General features: G+C 37.0%; 1 pseudogene; it reads right to left on the reverse strand.

The window, feature by feature from the left end:
* Positions 1-13,785: 13,785 nt before the first annotated feature.
* Positions 13,786-14,851, reverse strand: LOC109700242 (small ribosomal subunit protein uS5-like; annotated as a pseudogene).
* Between the last annotated feature and the right edge of the window lie 6,667 nt (positions 14,852-21,518).

Raw genomic sequence — 21,518 nt, forward strand, 5'->3', positions numbered from 1 at the left:
TTCCACGGGTTTCTCATTCTCAGCCTGCAGCAACTTGGCAAAGTGACCATTAAATTCACCCTGCCAGTTTATGGCTCCTGTGACTTCTGATAACAGGAACAATAGCTCTGCTGTGATTTTCTATGTCCTCACATCTCTCCAGATTTGAGGGTTTTTACAGCCACCTCAATTCTTTAGTACAAGAAAAGCTTCAATGATGTTCTGTTTGCTGAACTTTTTTCTAGTTATAAGGACAGGAGTGGTGACTTCCAAGCTACTTATGTGTCACAGTGTGATAAGTGAGAATGCTAACTTTATAAACATTTGAAGGCTCATCTTCTTCCCTTGATTTCAATGTAGTGTTTTGATTCTTTGTGACTCCTCTTCAATGATATTACCAAAAAAAAAAGAAAGAGAAGAAAAGAAACCTCAATTCAGGTTTGTGTTTTTGTACTAAATACAGAATTCAGTGTAAAACTGTCTATTGTTTTGCAGGCTTGTTTTTAGGTTGGTGCAATGTGAACAAAAAAATGGATCATGTCATTTTCTTTTTGATCAACCCCCCCCCATTGTCCTATTCTTACCAGCTCATTCAGGTTAAGCATTCTTCATATAAACCCATTTTTTTTTGTACCACCTTCCTCCATCATGGACTTTTTCTTCCTGTATTTATCACATCTTACTCAGGCTTTGGGACCCAATTCAATATCTATATTCCTAAGAAGACCCACCTTTTCTATCAGTAATGATATTTTTGTCCCCAGAATTCTTTTACATTGTTGTTATTGTTGTTGTTTTGCATTTTAAAGACAAAGTCTCACTATCTAGCCCAGGCCAGCCTTAAACGCTCAATCCTCCTGCCTCAGTCTCCTGAGTGCTGGTATTATAAGCATGTGCCACTATACCCAGCTGTCCTCTGAATTCTTATCACATTGTGTTTATTTATACATATCTATAGGAGTGGAGGGATGTTTGTTTAGGGTTTAATAATATGATGGCTTGAATCGGGATTAAAAAAAATCATCTGTATTACAGGACATCGCATATTTTGTAAGTGATCAGGGTGCAAGAAACTGATTATCCTGCTCCTTGTTCATTTATCACTTAAGAGCTTTCATTAGTACAGAGGACACAATGGGTACTAATGAAGAAATTCAATCACACTCATCACTAGAATTCACAAAAAGCACAAGCTCCATCCAGTAAGATCCCTGCTATATGCTAATGACCATGAAACTGGTATGGCTAAATTTTGAAGCACATTTGACTTCTCCACAAGTCTTAGCCTCTCATTCTTCTTTGACAAGCATGTATTTTTTTTCTGAGATCAAAGTCCAGGCCTATTAGGACTTCTTTGTACAACTTCAAGCCCTTTGCCATCTACAGTAAGCAACTTGGCTATAAAGCTATTGGATGATAACTGAAAGTGTGGATTGTGTTTTAATCAATCATTTTATTTGTAATACAATTTATTCATCTTCACTAAACAACTTCTTCTCTTTCTTGTTAAAAATAACTTGCATTTCATAGACATTTCTATAAATACATCCGATTTTACAGTGCTTTCCATATATAACCAATGTGGTTTCTGCACTTTGACCATGCAGACACATATGTGTCCTGTGTACCATTAACTTAGATTTGCCAAGAAGCGTTCTTGATGAATGTGTGGATTGCCCTTTTTTCCAGAGTCAAACATATGGTTTTGGCACCAATTATCAGACCAGCCCTCTGCTCAGCACAAAAGTGGAATGTATTGGATTTGCTTGGGTAAAAGTTGCTCACGCAACATTTCCAAATGCCGAGCCTTTTTCAAAACTCATTTAAGTTGGTTTTAGGTGTGATGTAAAATCAAGAACAATACCTATCCTGTCTGCTTTGGATTTTTTGCTCATGCTACCATTGCACATTAATTGTTGTATTATAGGTTTCTATGTTACAAGGGAAGAACTAATTTACGAATGGTGTCAAATAAGGATTAATGAGAAATTTCCACATCAATAATTAAGAGAATAGCTGCCAATCTCTTAAAATGCAGCAGCTGAGTGTAATGATTTTTGCTATTATTAAACTATGTTCAGATGTAAAAATGGAAAACCCAATTGTAGAGTTTATGCTTATCTGTTCAATCAATGGAATAGATGACTATTCACTTAAATCAACGTTATTAAATCCTTTGGCTTATATTAAATGGCCTCTACTGGATTCTGAGTCTCTGGAAGAGAACTCCTGCCATGTTCTAGAGTTCCTGACATATCCATTAATGTCACTTTTTAAAATTTCTTTAAGAAATAGCTACTGAAGTTTAACTCTGTGTCAATCACTATAGTAAGTACTAAGGATACAGCCATCGCAAAGTCCTTACAGAAAATGAGTCAGACTAGATAGAGACAATAAAAGATAAATGAACAAATAAATATATAATAAATAAGTAATGTGAACCAAAATAAGTAAGAGTGGAAGGACAGTGACAAACAGGGTAACATCTACATATAAGTCTAAGTCCAAGTCAAATGTGGGAGTGAGCCAGTCAAGCCAGTCAAGCAAATATCTGGGAGGTATTTGAGCTGATCTGAGAGGGGCAGTATGTACAGATAAATCCTGAGGCCAAAGCTTGTTCAGCCTGTTGGGCTTAGTGGCCAGGAGAGCCCTGTGGCAAAGGCAGAAATGAGATCAGAAAAGTTGCACTGGGGATTGTCGGCGAGTGTGATATGAAGATATTAAGGGATGCCTCCCTAGAGTCCAGTAGAGAAAGACTGAGTTGGCCTCATAGTAAATGTTTGTAGAATGAAAAAAAAAAAAGATAGCCAGGCTTAGGTGGCTCATGCCTATAATCCTAGTTACTTGAGAGGCTGAGATCAGGAGGATCATGTATCAAGGCCAGCTTGGGGAAATAGTTCATGAAGTTCCATCTCCAAAATAATCAGAGCAAAATAGATTGGGAGGTATGGCTCAAGCAGTAGAGTGCCTGCCTTCAAGTGTGAAGCCCTAAGTTCAAACCCCATTCCACCAAAAAGAGAAAATGCTAACTCTTCCATGAATGGGCGGTAACAGGTTTTCATCTTATTTAGTTAGTTGATTAGTTAATTATTTTGAGACAGGCTTTCAGTATGTAGCCCAGGCTGGCCTTGATTTCATGATCCTCATGCCTCCATCCCTAAAATTCTGTGATTATAGGAGAGCACCACCAGTCCCAGCTTTCTCTTATTTATTAAATCTGATATTTTAAAATTATAAAAAATGCATGTTAACTGTTTCTGGGTTTACCATTTCAACATATGTCATAGAAAAGGAACATTTTACCAAGATATTGTGAAATTAAATAAGAGACTTCAGACTGTACATGAGGGAGCCCAGAACCATGTTCTAAGTGGAACTTTCTTCTACCTAAAAGTAATTAGTTTCAATCTTACCATTACCATTATATGTCAGATAATATACTAATTGTCTTATATCTCTTACCCCATTTTTCTTATTAACATAAGTATCCATAATCCCCAGTTTTCAGATGGGCATCACAGATATTAAGCAAATTGTATGACAATTTGCAGTCAATATGATGATGATAATATTTATTTCATACTTATAACCTATATTCTAGGTACTTTCTAAGTACTTTACATGCATGGCATAACTCACTAATAACTGTGAAAATACTATTATTACTTTCAATGTTCTGTAGATGGGAAAGTTAAAGTCTGGAAAACTTAGAAAATTCTCCAAGGTCACATAAGTAAATGGCAGTGTGAGACACATTCCCTGAGGGTAACTGCACAGCCTACACACCTACTGCCACCCCATATACCATGGCCATGTGGTTCAGAGCACAACCTATGTCTCTTACACCTGTCTATATTCTAAGCTTATGTTTTTCCCTCTAAGTTTACTAAGAATGTCAAAATGCATTTCAGCTGCTTCTTCTCTTTCACCCCAAGTGAAACTAAAACTCAAAAATTCATCTTGATTACATGGATGAAACAGACAAATACTCTGGCTTGGCAAGGGGAAATCAGATAGCTTGTTTCCTCTTTGACTCCAGAGGAGTCACTTGCTTTGACTCCAGAGGAGCAAGTGCTGTGTCTGGGAGAAGTATAGAGAAACGGTGGGCTGAAGCAACAAGCCTGTGTCAAAGCACACATGAACACAGAGTCTAAACCCTTCCATGGAACATCATCCAGCACCATACATAGGAAATCTTATCCCACTTCTGGAACTGAAAGTAGACATCAATGTGACTCTCTGGACAGTGAGAGTTACCAAGAGTATGGAAGTATCACAGACATTCAGAATGCATGCAGACAACACAAGGTAAAGGGTAAGATATTAAAATCCTAGTCATATTGTCCGGTTTAAGTTTTTACTGATTATTAAATTTTATGCACTGTGTAGTTAAGCTTTCATCTTTTTCTTTTTCTTTTTTTAGAGTGGGTTTCAGTGTTACTGGGTTTGCTAGCTCAAGGTGATCCAAGGACGCCCTGTCCTTCTGTCCTCTACTTGAGAATTTTCCATGTTTTCCTGCAGGCCAAGCATCCTCATGGAGGGAAGAGCTGCCATATGTAGGTCCAACAATCCCTACAGGGAAAAAGAGAAGTTGGAAAATACAGTTTAGGCATCCCTACCAGACATACCTTTATATCTCTTCGTCAGTTTCTGATTCATATACCCTCCAGTAATTCATCCTTAGCAATGAAAAAGGCCCAACTTAGCTGGTTCATAAGAACCAGTATTTATCTCTAGGTAGGGTTATCCTCCATTAAGTCCCATGGGGTAAGGGGCAATACCAAAGCAAAACCAGAACTTTGCTCCCAGAAAACAAAGAATAGGATATGGAACTGATAACAAACAATGTCACCTGTGGATGACCAGTCAAGCCTTGCAAAGCTACTCATATTATCCTCCGAAATGCCCTTGTGCTGAGATTCTGCTTCATGGCTTCAAAATGCTGTCAACCTGGATAGTAGTTATGCTCATGTTTTTTACCCCAGACTATTACTCAAGAGATGGTGTCTAAGCTGGGGGTATTTATGAAGGAGCCCTGTTTTTTTAACATATGCAAGGTAAATGGAAGTTGCAAAGAACTGTCCTTGGGCATACTGTTAGAGAATTTCTCATTGCCATTTGAGTTGAATTTTGCCCTGAAATTATGTTTCCATATTTCAGTATAGCAGTGAAATGTGGGATGGTAAACGCAGGGGCAAGAATTTATTCTCAAGCTTGTCCTTTCTGAGTTTTTTGAGTTCGTAGTAATGTTGTTAGTGCTTAAAGAGAGAAAGGAAAATGCTAGCTTGGTTCCTTGTTTATTGAATACAGCCTACTTTAAATTCATTTTATTTTTCTCATAGCTGTATTTGATTTTCATCTGTGTTTTGGTGGCTCAAATAAATGTTTGGCTGGACCAGCTGGAGAGGATTTGATACCAACAGGAATCACTTTCTAAAAAATAGTTGACTATGAAAGCAATGGAAACTTAAAACCTAAACATCACAGCATTTTTCTTACTGAGAATACAAATTAGCACCAACCACACAGGCTAATGGGACACATCTAACAACACAGTGTACACACCTCAATTTGACATTTTCATTATAAATCTTCTATAAAAGACACTAAATAAGATGCTGAGGAGAATTCCTTTTAAATAAGCATTTTCTTACATAGACTTGCTTTCCGTAAGGGGAGAAACCTGTTCTTCGTTATCTCCTTATAATTGTTCTGCTATGGACACTAGTGTTTTTAGATGCCTATTATTCATTACCAAATGCAAGGATCACCTCTCTAGTCTCCTTCTCAGCATCTCTGCAGTATTTCACTTTATCATTCCCTTCTTGAACTTTGCTTTCCTCTGGAGATCTAGACTAATATATTCAGTAGACTGTCAGTGATAGGGAGTATTTGCTGATGAACATGGAGCCATATGTAGTATGAGTCTACCATCAAGTCCATGGTCTTAAAAATAGAGATCTAGGCAGTAAGATGGAGGGGTTTTTTTTTTTTTGGTTGTTGTTTGTTGACTAAATTCAGAAATAAACAGCTGGATCATTGTATAATGTGAGTCACCAGGAAGAAGACACTAGAAAAATGAAGTAAGGAGATAGACCAGAGGAACTGCAAGGAAGCAGAAAAGCAGAGAACTTTCCTCACGCAGCAAAAAACATAACTTGGAGAAGATGTGATTGTCAAAATAATTACTTTTCAAGGTCCAGAGTCATTGTGATATTGGAGAAAAAGAATCATCCCAATACAAATTGGTAGTTCAGGTAAGAAGGAAAGTTCTGAAGGTCCTATGCCTGGGGAACACGAGTCGTAGAGGGGCACGGACAGAGGGGCTGTGCCACTTGGATCCTATGACACTGGCCACTCCTATCTTTCTTGAGAATTAGTCCTTTTCTATTCCTGATTTGCCTCATCATCTTTCTTCTGCAACATAGTAGGTCTTCAACTCTCCTCTTGCCTTGATAATTTCACTCATTTTTCTACATATCTCATGGAATGCCTGCACCTAAGTTCATGCTCTGCTTTAAAACCAAGTATCTCCACTAAGCTGCATGTAGATGTCACCAACACACCAAGGTAAATGCTCCTTCTTCATCAAAGCTAAACTTCCTGATATTCTAATTTCCTTTGTTGGTCTTATCTTCTTACTCGTCCTGTCTTGACACCTCAGAATCTTGGAAAATAATTTTCTCCTTATTCTTCATGCAAAATCCTGTCGAATCCTAGGCATTCTGACTTTTCTCCTCTCTATCCATTCTGTCCTTCATTCCCGTGGTCATTACCTATATTCAGGCCCTTACATCTCATATTGTTTATTATAATTTTCTCCAAACTGGTCTTATAGCTTCCAGTTGATTTCCTTTTTACTTTATCCTATAGAGCCCTGCTTAGTAATTTACCTCAAGTGTACTTCTAATAAACTCCCATTGCTGTTCGAAAATGACCACAATCTCTCCATTACCACTGCTGGTACTGTACACCATCATTAAATTCTCACCTGGATTACTGCAATAGACCTCTTATAGACTATTACTACTTCTAGTTACCTTGACTCCAATCAAGTAGTAATCTGTGACCAGAATAAGTGTTTCTAAAAGCAAGTGTGAGCACATTAGCTCTCTACTTACAACACTTCGATGGCTTTCTGAATTTCTTAACGTTCTTTCAAAGAACCCTCAAGATCTATGCTCTTCTTTTTGTCTTACCTCTTTCCAACAATCCTAACCTCTCCACAATCCTGTCAGGGTACAGAACAAAAAGGAAACTGAGAGCAGATGTTTCCTTCCTCTTATCAGACAGGCAGCTCATGCGAGTAGGCACCAATCTTCTCCTTAGCAACTGGCTTGGAGCCACTGTGTAAACAAAACCCAATGTTGTGTTTTCGTAATGCCAGAAACCATGTTGGTTGAAAATGAAAAATTCAGGCCATCATCTGGAGGCATCTCAAATATCCAGATGTTTGGCATCATGTTGACAAAACAGCCAGATGATAGAGAAAGAAATTTTAACTTTTCCAGTTAGACTGTATTTTGGTCTCTAGTAGTCATCAAAGGGGCAAATATACACAGTGACTTTCTTGAGAAAATGAACTCCAGGTGGAATTAAAAACACCAGACAGCTAAAGAAGATTGAGGACTGTGGACATGGCACTTATATTATTCCAAAGACAATAAAATCCTCTGAATTGTGCTATATTGGTAGCAAAAGTTTTCCCTGTAATTGGTTGATGCTCCCCACATCAACTGTGGCAATGACATACACATCTAGAAACTTTCATAGATACCTTGACCCGCATTAGTTTTGTGTCCACTTACATTGCCCTGAAATGACTTGAGTGATTTTTGTGTGCAAATCGATATAGTTACCTGAAGGAATAGCCTTGTTTTAAGGGTCTGAACATTTCTGGACCAGTGTCACATAACCAAGACAAACTGAATTGCTGAGGAAAGTCTGATCCAAGGCAAAAATTTCCTTCAAACACAAAAGGCTGTATGGAAACATTCAGTGGCAAAATTAACAATATCGGTTTTGAGTCAGCCAAAAGGGAAAAGTACGTAATGGTTTAACTTACCTATCAAATCTATAAGAAGATGTGCTACAACCCACCCTGAGTGCTGTAGTAACAGGCTTAAGAATTTTAATAAGAAAATTTTGCTTCAAGAAACAGAGTGCATGACATTACACATTCTTCAATTCACAGACGCATTGCATTTCAATATTATCCACTCCCTATCATTCTCTTTTCCTTTCCTGATACTGTAATGCACTGTAAACTGTTGAATAATAGCAGAGCAGGGATATAGAGAAAGAGAAAGTGATGTAATCTGACTAAAGTACAAAATATACATGTCTAAAATACCAAGGGAAAACTTGAACAATCAACATACAGTTAAAAAAAATGAAGGACAGGAAGGTAAAACAGATCCTGTCCAGGGGTTGGTACCAGTGGGAGGGGGAAGGGTAAATGGAGAAGGTGAAGAAGGGTGAATAAAGTGGATATATTTCATATTCATGTATGAAAATAGAGCATGAAACTTACTGAAGTCGTTCTAAGATAGAGGGAGGTGAGATGAGGGATAATGATGGAGTGGTGAGTCTAATTAAGATAAATTGCAAACATAGATGTATTAGATCAACTTTTTTTTTTGTACTAGAGTTTGAACTCAGGGCCTTATGCCTGTTAGCCAGGTACTCTACCACTTGAGCCACTCTACCAGCATAAGCATATATGTAAATATCACAATATTTCACCCCTACAACCATTGTAGGCAAATAATAAATACCTTTAAAAAAGAAATGCAGAGAAGTCAATGTAAATAAACCTATGTAAGTAGTTTATTGAATTTGTTTTGGAGTCCTTTAAAAATGAAGTTTATTTAAAATTTAAGTTTAGGAAGTCTACCAACTGAAGCCCTTCTGTGTCCAGAGATATTTGCTAGTGATTCAATATTACCTTGGCAAATATTCACTGTTAAGGAAGTCAGCTATAATCACTTGTGACTTGGGGAATCTTGGTTAAAACTGTTTGCTGTCTTAAATGTGCGCTCTCTGGACAGTGTTCTATAATCACTCAATGTATAAATATGAAAAAGTTTTCATTGCAAAATTTATCACCAATTTATTGAAGTTCGTGAAGAAAATGTTTGTTGAATGGAAAACAATTTCAAAATGGGAGGTTAGCAACACACATGATGTGGAAGATTAGCAACCACGAACACTGGCGTCTATATCACAGTTGAGCAGTAATGATGACAAAAACTCCTGTTCAAAGTAATGGTAATTCAATTATGTTTCTTATACTATATAAATTCTTTAACCTGTTAGAATGTGTGGAGAATATCACATTAATGCATTGTTTAAATGAATGCATTTATTGCTTTCATAGGAAAATTATTTGAGTAAAAATAGCTTATAGAATCTCACTACAGCAATTGCATTTGTGGCTGCATCAGTCATGTATCTTTTGGAATTTACCTAGCTAAACACATGGGGACTATATCAAATGGGCTTCAGGTATCTTTTCAGCAGTAGTATTGCCTGATTTTGGTAGAGAATTGACAGATCCGTCTGATCTATGTTCAGGACAGAGCTAGACTTCAGGGGAACATGAGCCCTTTGTTTTTTAAATCATGACAGCCCTAGAGCCTAAAGAATTTTCTGAATTCTAAGAAAGAACATGTGTCCCTGCTTCCATGAAACAGACGAGGGTATTTTATGGTTTTAGAGGGAAGGCAAAAGTTGAAAGCTTCCTGTGGGTATAAGTTATTACTTGGGAATCAGAGCCCTATTAATTTCCATATATATATATACACACACACATCCTGTCTACTCACATGCATAGGAGTAATTAAAGTTTCGAGTGGAAAGCTCTTTCCCACATGGGACACAAATATGATGCTGAGACCAAGTACGTGGAATTCATAGTCAAACATTTGGTTATGATTAGCCCCAACTAGTATACAATAAAAATACATTCAAAGAGCGTGGGTGCGTGCACAGCAGAAGGCTGATAGTTCTTTAAAGTTCTGTTCTATTATTAAATTTCGTCTGCTTTCATATTAAACTTCAATTAAATATTCTCGTTAGTTCATTGGAGTAGGTTTCCATTCAAAATGAACATTTGTCAGCAGATGCATTTATAAACATCTGTGGTTTTCCTTGGGTATATACGGTGTCATTATCCAGACCATCTGGCCATTCCATTATAGTGTTTCTTATTTGGGCTTTCTCCCTGACATGATAATTTATCATCTTTAATTTGCTTGATTTCTTCAGAGAGAACTTTTCCTTCTCTCACACCTCATGGAACCAAAAAAAAAAAAAAAAAGGTGGGGGGGCTGACAAATTAAAAAGGTTACAAGAGGTGGCAAGACCTTTCTAAAAGGTCACTGAATGGCCTGGCTACTATTTTTTTTCATTTTTCTTTTTACTACTTAATGTACCCTGATTGGAGAGAACGATCAATTTAAAAGCAGAGCAGAGCAATGCTGCATTAATATTTTTTAAAAGAAATTATTTCAGAATATAAATATTTTCTGGGATTTATTGGTTTATTTGTTTCTTTAATTTTAGAAATCTTGGCCACTTCTGAAATGATTAAGAAACAGCAGCCTTCTTTTTCCAGGGCTTATCAGCAGTTTTAGTCAGAATGGTGCACAAAGAAAACAGAGTGCATGAGTTTGCCTTAAAAGCTCCAGTCATAAGCAGCATGGGGACCTGGAAGTGCGAAGCCCTTTCTTAGAAGTAAATAAGGAGGAAATTTTCAAAGTGCATGACATTATATGGAATTAGCATCAATGTGAAACTAGTGTATGAAGATGCTGGTGGTCAAAGAAAAATAAACTCTGTGAATCACATCCTTTCACTGATCTTATTATGAATATATAAATGATTAAACTTTGATTATTAAAATCATGTACAAAGTTTTAAACAAAATTGTGTTAGGAAAACAAAATGTTGAATGTGGAAGAGTAAGTATGGAGTACATCAGTGATCTAATAAACCCAGCAGGTTAGTTTGATCACTTTAGAAAAGATCAAACAAATAAATAAATGAATATAAATAAGTAAATAAGAAAATTTAGCTTCTATAGGATCAGCAAATATTTATCCTTGGTAATGGCTGTGAATTGAGTTAGAAAAAAATGGCAGAATTTTATTTAAAAGAGTAATTGATGATACAGAAATAACAAAGGAAGAAAAGTATTTTAAGATAAATATACTTTGTAAAACTGCACTTTGCATGTAATATTGTATATAGTATAAATATTCAAATAAACAAATGCTGTTTTGTTCATCTTGGACTAGTCTACAGATCTTTTTTGCAGTGAAAGTGATAGTAAAGTTTGTTAAAATAATAGCACACTTTTGATAGACTAAAAGTGGATCATCTCAGGAAGGGAGGTCCAGAATGAGTGTGACCAGTTTTTGGTGTGTGTGTTGTGTGGGGCAGTACTGGGGTTTGAATTCAGGGCCTTGTGCATGTTAGGCCAGCATCTACCACCTGAGCCACTCTTCCACTCTTTTTTGCTTTAGTTTATTTTTCAGATAGTCTCCCACTTTGCCTGGGACTGGCCTTGGACTTTGATCCTCCTACCTGAACCTCATGTGTAGCTGGCCTTACAGGTATACCCTTACCTGCCTGCTCCCAAATTCTCAAGTAAATGCTTAGGAATGCAAAGATATGTCGTAAGAGATAAGGAGGGGAGTATTGATCTTACTTGTCGCTCTTTCAAAACTCCTTGGGAATAACGTAGGTACACAAAGTTCTAACATCATCTTGTGAATATCCTGTAGGAATTTACACTTGACAATGATCATGAGTGGTTGCTAACCTCACAAAGAGAGACAACTAAGCATTATGTGCCTGCTACTGGAGCTAAACACCACCTATGAACTAGTTTTCCCTAGAAGAAAATTGAACCAACACTGACTAAACCACTCCATCTATCTAACCACTTCAGTGAAATAGGGAGGAAAATGGCTTCTATGGGAGGCAGTCAGAAAAATGCAGATTGTGGGAAACTCCATAGGAGAAAATGTAGTCTCTTCAACAAAAACTTGAAACAACAATAGATCACAGAGGTACCTAGACATTGTCATAAATTTAGAAAGCTTCCCAGCCAATTACAAGGTATTGACCTCATGTGGATTTAAGCAAAATCAAAACTATATTATAAATTATAACTGGATATATGATGATATTAAGGAAGTTAAACTTTGTTAGATTAAATAATTAATAATTTGTAATTATATTTTAAATGTCCCATATCTTTTAGAGATACATACTGAAGTATTTAGAGAAAAGATAATGTGATGTGTAAAATTTTCTTTAAAATAATTTGAGATAGTGTTAAGTGGGCATGGGAGAGATAAATAAGATAGAACATAAGTTGATAATAAACAGTATGTACTATTCTCTCTTTTTTTTTTTTGTTTTTTTTTTTTTTTTTGATGATAGTGAGCTCAAGTGCTCTACCACTTGAGCCTCGTCACCAGCCCCCAATTTTTTTTGAGGCAGGGTCTCACTATGTAGTCCAGGGTGGCCTTAAACTCTAGATCATCTTGTCTCAGCTACCCAAGTGCTAGGGTTACAGACATGTGCCACAAGCCCTGGCTCAGCTTTTATACATGGAAGAAATTTTCCATATTAAATATTTTATAAAAGAAAGAACTAGTAATTTAAAAGAAATACCATTATATCACATATTCTTTAACATAGACTACTATCTTAAATAATATACTAATATAATATGAAAAAGTTATCTAAAGACCCCAGAAAGGTACTCCCTTTGAAAATCAGTGCATGCATGTAGAAGACTAAAGGAAGAACCCTGTCTTCCACCCTATATAAAAATTAACTCAAAATGTACCAAAAACCTTAATGTAAGATCTGAATCTTTAAACTACTAGAAGGAAACATAGGGAAAAACATTTCCAGATATAGGCAGAGTGAATGATTCTGAATAGAACTCCAATAGCTCAGGAAGTAAAAGCAAGAATTAACAAATGGGATTGCATTAAGTTAAAAAGCTTCTGCACAACAAAGGAAACAATTACCAGATTGAAGAGACTGCCTACAGAATGGAAGATAAGCTTTGCCAACTACTCATCTGGTAAGAGATTATTATCCAGAATATATAAAGAACTCAAAAAATAAATACCAAAAGAGCAAATAAACCAATTAACAAGTGGGCAAATGAACTGAATAGTCAGTTTTCAAATGAAGTACAAATGGCCAGCAAATACATGGAAGAACATCGTATCCATAAAGGACATGAAAATCAGAACTACATCGTGATTCCATCTCATCCCAGTCATAATAACTATCATGAAGAAAACAAACAACAGCAAATGTTGGAGATGATGTGAGGAAAAAAGGATCCTTTTACACTCTTTTTGGAATTGTAAATTAATGAAGCCTACTACAGAAAGTGGTATGAAGTCTCCTCAGGAAGCTAAAAATAGAACTATCATATGACCTAGTGATACTAGGTTATACCTGGTATCCAGGGTTATATCACAAATAATTAGTCAGCATTCAATAGAGACACCTACACACCCCTGTTTTTGCAGCATTATTTGCAATAGCCAAGCTATGGAATAAGCCTTAGTGTCTATCAACATATGAATGGATAAAGAAAATTGGTGCATATACACTATGTAGTATTATTCAGCCAAAAAGATGAATGAAATTATGTTATTTGCAGGAAAATGGATGGAACTGGAAGCCAGACTCAAAACGACAAATATCACATTTTCTTTTTTTTTTTTAAACAGGGTTAATTCACTTTATTTTTATATTTAAAAAATCCTATGTTGTAGCCACAGCTGGAACCTGGGTCCTCTGCACAGAGACGCTGGTATGGGTTTTCACAAGATGGTTAGTGAATTACTGATAGGAGACTTGGTGAACACGCTCTCTTTCCAGATGTTGGGGGTCAAGTAGCTGTAGGTCTTGGAGATGGCATCAAAGGTGGCCTTAGCAAAGTTGTCCAGGGTGGCAGTGCAGCCCCTGGCTGAAGTATAGCAGTCATCAATACCAGCCATCTGCAGCAGCTTCTTGGGCATAGAAGCTGACACAATGCTGTAGCAGAGAGGAGGATCAAAGGAAAACAGACTAGGCCTGAGTCCTGAATAAGTAGCAGGGAGGTAGGGATGGCAGAGCAGAGAGATAAAACCTGAGAAGTCTGAACATGAGGAAGGTCACGAAGCACCAGGGAGAGGAAAGTCACGTAGCACTAGGATAAAGTAGCCAATAATATTGAATATAACCATATATGGATTAGACCTTGCTTTTTGCTTTTGTAACCTGCTTGCAAGGATATATAAGGTGAGACCCCTTTGTTCTCAGGGCTCAGCCTTTGGACATGAGTCTGCTGAGTCTGTGCTGGCACAATAAAATGTTACTTCCTGCTATTTGCCTCAGAGTCTCGTATCTCAGCTATTAAACTTCACAACAATGCCAGTGCCCCTGTGGACAGGGATGAGACACACCAGTACAGAACCACAGTGGTCTGAAACCTTGCATGGGACAGTGTGAGGCTTGCCAATCTTGTTCCCCCAGTAGCCTCTCACACAGAGACAATGGAGAGCTTGGCCAAGATGATGGCCCTTTGGATGGCAGTGACTACCTCCTTGGAACACTTAACACCCAGCCCGACATGACCATTGTAGTCTCAATGGCTACAAATGCTTTGAACCTGGTGCGCTGGCCAGCCCGAGTCTGCTTCTGCACAGGCATGATCTTCAAGACCTCATCCTTGAGGGACGCCCCCAGGAAAAAGTCCATAATCTCAGACTCCTTGATGGACAGGAAGAAAAGATAGGTCTCCTCCAAAGACTTGATCTGCATGTCCTTCACCAGGGGGCCCAGCTTGGTAACAGGGATCACTCGTTGTCTTCAACCTTGCCTCCAGGAGCCGCACTGCCTGGAGACCACTGCTGGAGCCTCCCATGCCTAAGCCCCAGGACCTCTAGGCCCTCCCGCTGCACCCAGGTCATCTGCTGGTGTTTCTCTGGTGTTTTCCCAGAGAAAGAAGCTCACGTTTTTTTCTCATATGCAAAAATCTAGATTAAAAAAAGACATGGAAGTGGAAGGGGTACTATTTGGGAAGAGGAAGGGCACCAGTAGGAGGGGGAGGGGAACACTAGGGGGGAATGAGGAATGAAGATGATCAAAGTACATTATGTACATGTATGAAACTGCCAAAATGAAACCCATTATTTTATACAGTCACTTTATTTTTAGTGATATATGTTAATAAAAAAAGACCAGTGCATGCTATGCTATAGTCAAACTATAATGAAATAATGACAGACTTTAAAAATTAAAAAAAAATTTTGCTCTTGTCAATAATGTACAAGAATCAACAGAAAGGTGACAAAAGATAAAATAATATGAAGAGATGGCAATTTTAATGATCTCCTCAGATAATAGAACTGAAAGAAAAGCTTTTCACTCCCTGTAACTCCACATCTCTGAATCACTTATTTTCAGGTAAGGCTCTGTCTTGAAATAAGAAGAAATCATCAGTCAGGAAATGACTTGGGCACTCTGTCATGCCCCCAGACATAGTAAGAGGAAACCATCAGAGAAGAAGTGACCTGAATGGTTCTCTGATGCCCCCAGGACACTGCTATCCAGACTCTGTAAGATTCCTCCCCAACTCTGGTATTCCATCCATGGCATCCCACAGACTTGAAATTGTGTTTCTTTTGGGATCTTTTCTTTCTTTCAGTGAATCAGTGAAAAAGTCCTGATTACCCTTGTTTGTCAGTGTGTCATATAATTGCTCTCTTTTCGCATTTTCTTTCCAAATCTGGGTTCTGTTTAATGAATCCTCATATTACTTACAGAATTGTCTTTTTAAAATGTTAAATTCATCACACCACCCTATACTCAAGAACCTTCAATCGTCTCTTTTTGTTTGCTGCTGAGCTATATTTCTTTGCTCAGAAGTCCAGATTCTCCTAAATTTGTCCCCCAGCCATCTCCAGCTATTATTTCTTCCTCTCCACTATGAACTTTCACTCTGTCCTTCAGTTCTGCTGTTCAACCTTCTCCACTCTGTTACCTGCAAGGCAATCTTACAGACTCTCTTGTCCTTTGTCTATGGAGTTCTAGGTTAAATACAGTCTACAGACTTTTAAAAGACATCTGTCTTTAAGATAAAGCAGAAAAAAAGCTGAGCGCAAACTATTTACCCTCTGTCCTAGTTAGAATCACAGTAAATTATATAGAATTTCCAAGTAAAAGGGGACTGTAAAAGTTATACTCTGCCCTTGCAAAGCCAAAGTGTTCATTAGATAGTTCTTTTTTTTTAGTTTATGCTCCCCTTTTCCAAGGAATGCCTCACAGCCTTTGTCAGTTTTTAACTTTATACCAAACTCTCCATCTTCTCATAGTTAGGTCATTGGCCCTATCTATTATACTGGTCCTTAAAGATAAAAGCTCAGTTGCCCTCCTTATAGCACTTTAAGCATTTTATGGTAACTATGACTTTGACTACTTTTCTCTAATCTAGAAATTTCCAATATTTAAAACTATGTATGAAAGCACACATTTTTCAGACTTATTACTTCCCCAACTAACAGAATCTACTGGCCAAGACTTCTTTTCACTGCTCACACGACCTTAGAGGAACTGTCCTTGGCAGACCCCATACTGCATGTCTTGCCTTGATAGATGTCTGGCTCCCCTGTCATTTGTGAGTTCAATAAAATCAGTGACTGTATCTTTTTCATGCTGTATTCCCAGTACCTTGGTCCAGTTACTCGTACTTGCAGTTTTTATTGATTTTTGAACAAATAGATAAATGCACAGGTTCCAGTTATTCTCCTTCTTAATGTTTTGAGTATGTCTCTCCCTCTCAGAAATGAATTCTATAGTTCCAGTGAAGTCCAGTCAGTATCGGGAAGATTGGAGCCTTCCTTGTTCAAGATAGAACATCAAAGTTCCTAGAAGGCAACATATGATGGCATTAGTATCTGTTTCCAACTAGACTCACTCTTGGCTCACAAAAATCCATTTTAAAATAAAATCTAATTCTCTCTTTATGCATTACAGCCAAATCTTACCTTCCTAGCAACTGTAAGTGTATGAGTAGTTCCTTTCTTTTTACTCAAATATAAGAATTGGTATTTAGTCGTTTTAAGTTAATTCTCACTGAATCTATCAAACCATCCTTTAAGATTATCTTGGATTCTTAGACTGTCATTCATTTTATTTGTTAGAAATGAGTCATCATAGTCCTGTCTAATGCACTGATAAAAGTATACATCCATTCATTTATTCAGTGATTACTTATTGAGCATCTATTAAATGCAAGCACTTATTCTAGATGTTGGGGATCCACTGGTGAAGAATAACCCTGTTCTCAGCCATCATGAAGCTTATATAACAGGGCAGTAGTTTTCCAACATTAGAATTTAGCAGAATAGCTTAGAAAGACTGGTAAAAACAGATTACTATGGCCCCACCCCCAAGGTTTCTGATTTAATAGTTCTGATTGTGGGTGAACTTTATAACAAGTTCCTAGGGATGTTGATGTTGCTAATTCAGTGACTATACTTAAAGAATCTTTAAGGAGAGACATTTATTTAAATGTCAAGGACATAATTATGAGTTTTCAGAACTAAGGACAGATTGCTGCTTATAGAATATTCCAAAGTTTATTTCATTCTATATATTGTATCTAAATATAACACACTATGTTGACTAATTATGGTAAAAGAGATCTTCTATCATTTGGGGGAGAAGTAGAAGACATATTAATAGAAAACCAAACTCCTGTTAAATAAATTAATCAGTTCATTTAATTGAAATAAAATATTTAATATAATACTTGATGCTGTGCTATTTTTCAGATATAGTGACTTAACAATAGTGACTAATACATTAGGTTGAATAATATTCACTCAAGTACTCAGTTCAGAAACTAGTGAATCTCTTAACATTTTATTAATATAAATGTAGATGAATAAATCAATGAAGGTCAGAAAGTTAGGTCATTTTCAGAGAAGTGATGCATAGATAAAGACCAGAATCTGAACTTGAACTCACATCTTCAAAAGGGAACAGAGTCCATAGTATAAGAGAAGTGAAATCTTCTAAGTCAGTCTCTATCATCAAAATATGAGTCACCAAGAGTTTGAGCATTATTTTTACAAGAGCAAGTAGGCTTAGAAACCCCCATGAAATATGAAAAATGATGTATCTGGATGTCTTGGAAATGTCCTCTAATCTCAGGGGATATTTGTTGGAAGAAGCCAAACTGTACAATCAGCAGCTGTGATCTGACAGACTGGCTCTTAAGAAAATTCAAGGAGTGGCCAACCCAGATAGGACCTGTTAGGCCTGGTGAATCATGCTGTCTCCATTCCCACGGAAGCGATGGGTAGGTGGATTTTCAAAGTTTGCAACTTAGGGTATTCTGTGTAGCTGTGTACAGGTGCTCTTCTCCCAGACGACAATGATACTGTAGACCTCCCACAATGGTTTATTTGAACCATCCCTTGTGCTGTCCTTGAGGTAGGCAAATCCTACTTACTACTGAGCTAGAGTCTTCCCCACACCATTACAACCTATAGGATTTATTAGCTCGTGAGGTGAATGGTTCGGCTCCCAAATATTCCAGTTTTTTGGCTTTCTTTCTGTCAATGACCACAAACTTTTTGAAACATATTTTTGTTTATTTTAGTCTTTGCCTGATTTGAGTCAACTTATAATTCTTACTCTAACATTTTACAAGTATTTATCTACCTCATTAGTCTCTAAGTTTCTTCAAGGATGGAGGTTACATGATTTCTATCAATTAAATTAAAGTGAAATAAAATCAATTTTGGTTAAGAATCTCATATCACTAACAAAAAAAAATTGAGATTCCGGATAATGTATAAATTCACAGGGAGAAGTATTGGGTTTTTTTTTTATAAATAATGACAAAATAAGCTTCTATTGGCTGAATTAAAACCATATGTTGAAACCTGAAGCATCAATGTGATGGAGATGGGGCTTTAGAGAGAGAATTAAGTTTAGATGATGCTTTGAGGGTGGGGCCCTCATGACAGAATTACTGCTCTTATAAGAAGAGTTGCCAGAACAGTTGTACGAATAGTTGTGCCCATGCTTCTCTCCAGACCCTTACTTTACCCCCACTTTTCCACCTCCACATATGATAGCCCTCTACGAGTCACGAAGAGTGCCCTCACCAGAACCCAGACCTGCTAGTGTCTTAATATTGGATCTGTATCTTCTAGAACCACAAGAAAATAAATTTCTGTTGCTTAAGCCACCTGGCCTATGACATTTTGCAAGGGCTGCTTAATCTAAGACACAGGCTTAGTGTTTTAAAATAAAACTTAAGGATAAATTAATTAGCTTCACTAATAGTGCTTTTAGAATTCTTCTGCAAATGATAGAGACTCAGGATGACTACCCAAAGTCTAATGTTGCTGGAATTTTGGACATTGTGAATTCAAACTTGATTATTAGCTTTTATTGTACACTATTGCTGATGTAGCCTAAGAAATTTATACTAAATGACTTTTGATGCAATATACAAACTCAGCAGTAACAGCAAAAAACAAAAAAAAGTGGGAAAAAACACATTCTCTGAAAAATCAAGGACATTCAGAAGACAGCATAGGATCATAACTAACTTGATTAGACATGCTATTCTTAGAGAACATAATTTGAAATGCCACACATACTCACCTGAACTACAGATGTATCTTAATAGACCATGGTAGAAAACCAAGTTGTGTAAATGACTTGGAAGGTTTCTGAGGATACCGACTGGCCAAGAATCAAAAAAGCCATCCTCTGAGTGAATCAGATGTTCAGATTTCCAGTAAAGATTCAACAAATAACTATCCAAGTGCGTTGACGACAGTGAGCTGCCAAAACAACAGCTCTCTGTTTTCCAAAGCAGTACTTGTGAACAATCGATAAACAAACTGTCAAAGAAGTTGCACATCTGGACAACACAGTTGCAAAGCTAATTTTGGTTGGAAAAAACCATACCTCCAGTTTTAATTTGGGTGTAATTTTGATCAGGGAAAGAATAATATTTTGGGCATTTCTCATGTTTCCACAGACATGTACAATAGTGCTATGGACTGCCAGACCAAAGATTCTGGTGAGTACAACACTTAAAGAGGGGTCTAGGAGAGTCCAAAGGCTTTATCTTGTGAACTGCTCCATGGACCAGTAAGTAACCTAGAATGCTCACTATTACATCATAGATTTGTGATCGCAAGATCCGTATTAGATAAATAACTTCATTCTTATGTATGTTTATTTCCTAAAATTTAGGTAGACTGCTACTAAGTGGTTGATGCTATCTGGTCCATAAAAAACATTAAGAAGTTTCTCTTGTCTTATAGGATCGTGGTGAGTTTTACACTCTTAGAAAGGAGTAGCCATTATTATCAAAGTAGTCAAGGTCTTCTAGGACTTCCATTTAGAGCATTTAGATCATTTAACATGTGCATTTAATCCTTCCCTAACACCTGATGTCATTATGACCTACTTAAATCCAATGTCTCCAAGCAATGACATCGGAAAACTGAACAACTTTTCCCATTCCAGATCTCTTGTAAGTGAAAAATAGGCACATTTGTAATGACAGGACTCACTGAAGAGTACTTATAAGTGCAGAGAGAAAAGAAAGTGAGTGACATATATGAGATTGCGTAACTGGATCCACATAAAAGTCAGATTCATTCCACCATATTCTTAATCCGTCCTGCATCTCCCCCGAGTAGGCTATGGTCAATGGTGTGATACAGCTGCCTTCTGTTCTGTTATTGCAGTGAACTCTTGATAGTTTCCATCTGTAGTCTGAACCACCTCTGAAGTCTACTCAGTTCAGATTACCACCAGACGAAGGTATGAAGAGCCATCAGCACTCAGCTGTCAGGTTCACCTCAGAATTCCTTTCCTGGCAGCTTTTTATCACTATTCTGACAGAAATGCCTTCCACTTGCATATAGTTGAGCTAACATGTTTTACTAACCTAGGTTCAAAATTTTAAGTTTCAGTAAGGCCAAAATATAAAATTAAAGATTAGAAATGAGTTAGAGAAACTTCATTTTTACAAGAGTTGAAAACATGACCAAGCAATCACAATTACCCCAAATAATAATTAATTCCTAGTGTAAAATATACTAGTTTATAGAACCTGCTTATTGAAAATTTTACCTGCAACTGTACAGGAACAAAACAATCCAAGTTTATGCCAACACTTCCAACACTTCATACTTATCAATTATATTAACTCATTTTTAATTTACATTCTATGCTGTTAATCTGCATGACGTATTGTATCTTGTTGGTAGTATATAATTGGATCAGTGAGTATAAAATAAAATTGGATATTTAATCCTATTACGGCAAGTAACCTAAGGAAGTAAGTCAAAGAAGTTTCTCAAAATTGTTACTGAATTCTGTAAGCTCCAAAAATTCTCCTTATTTAGGCAAATTTACAGAAAACACTTGAGATAAGAGGACTTGGAGAGAGAGAGAGAGAGAAGGATGAGGAT

This window comes from Castor canadensis, chromosome 11, assembly GCF_047511655.1.
Source record: "Castor canadensis chromosome 11, mCasCan1.hap1v2, whole genome shotgun sequence".
Lineage (NCBI taxonomy): Eukaryota > Metazoa > Chordata > Mammalia > Rodentia > Castoridae > Castor > Castor canadensis.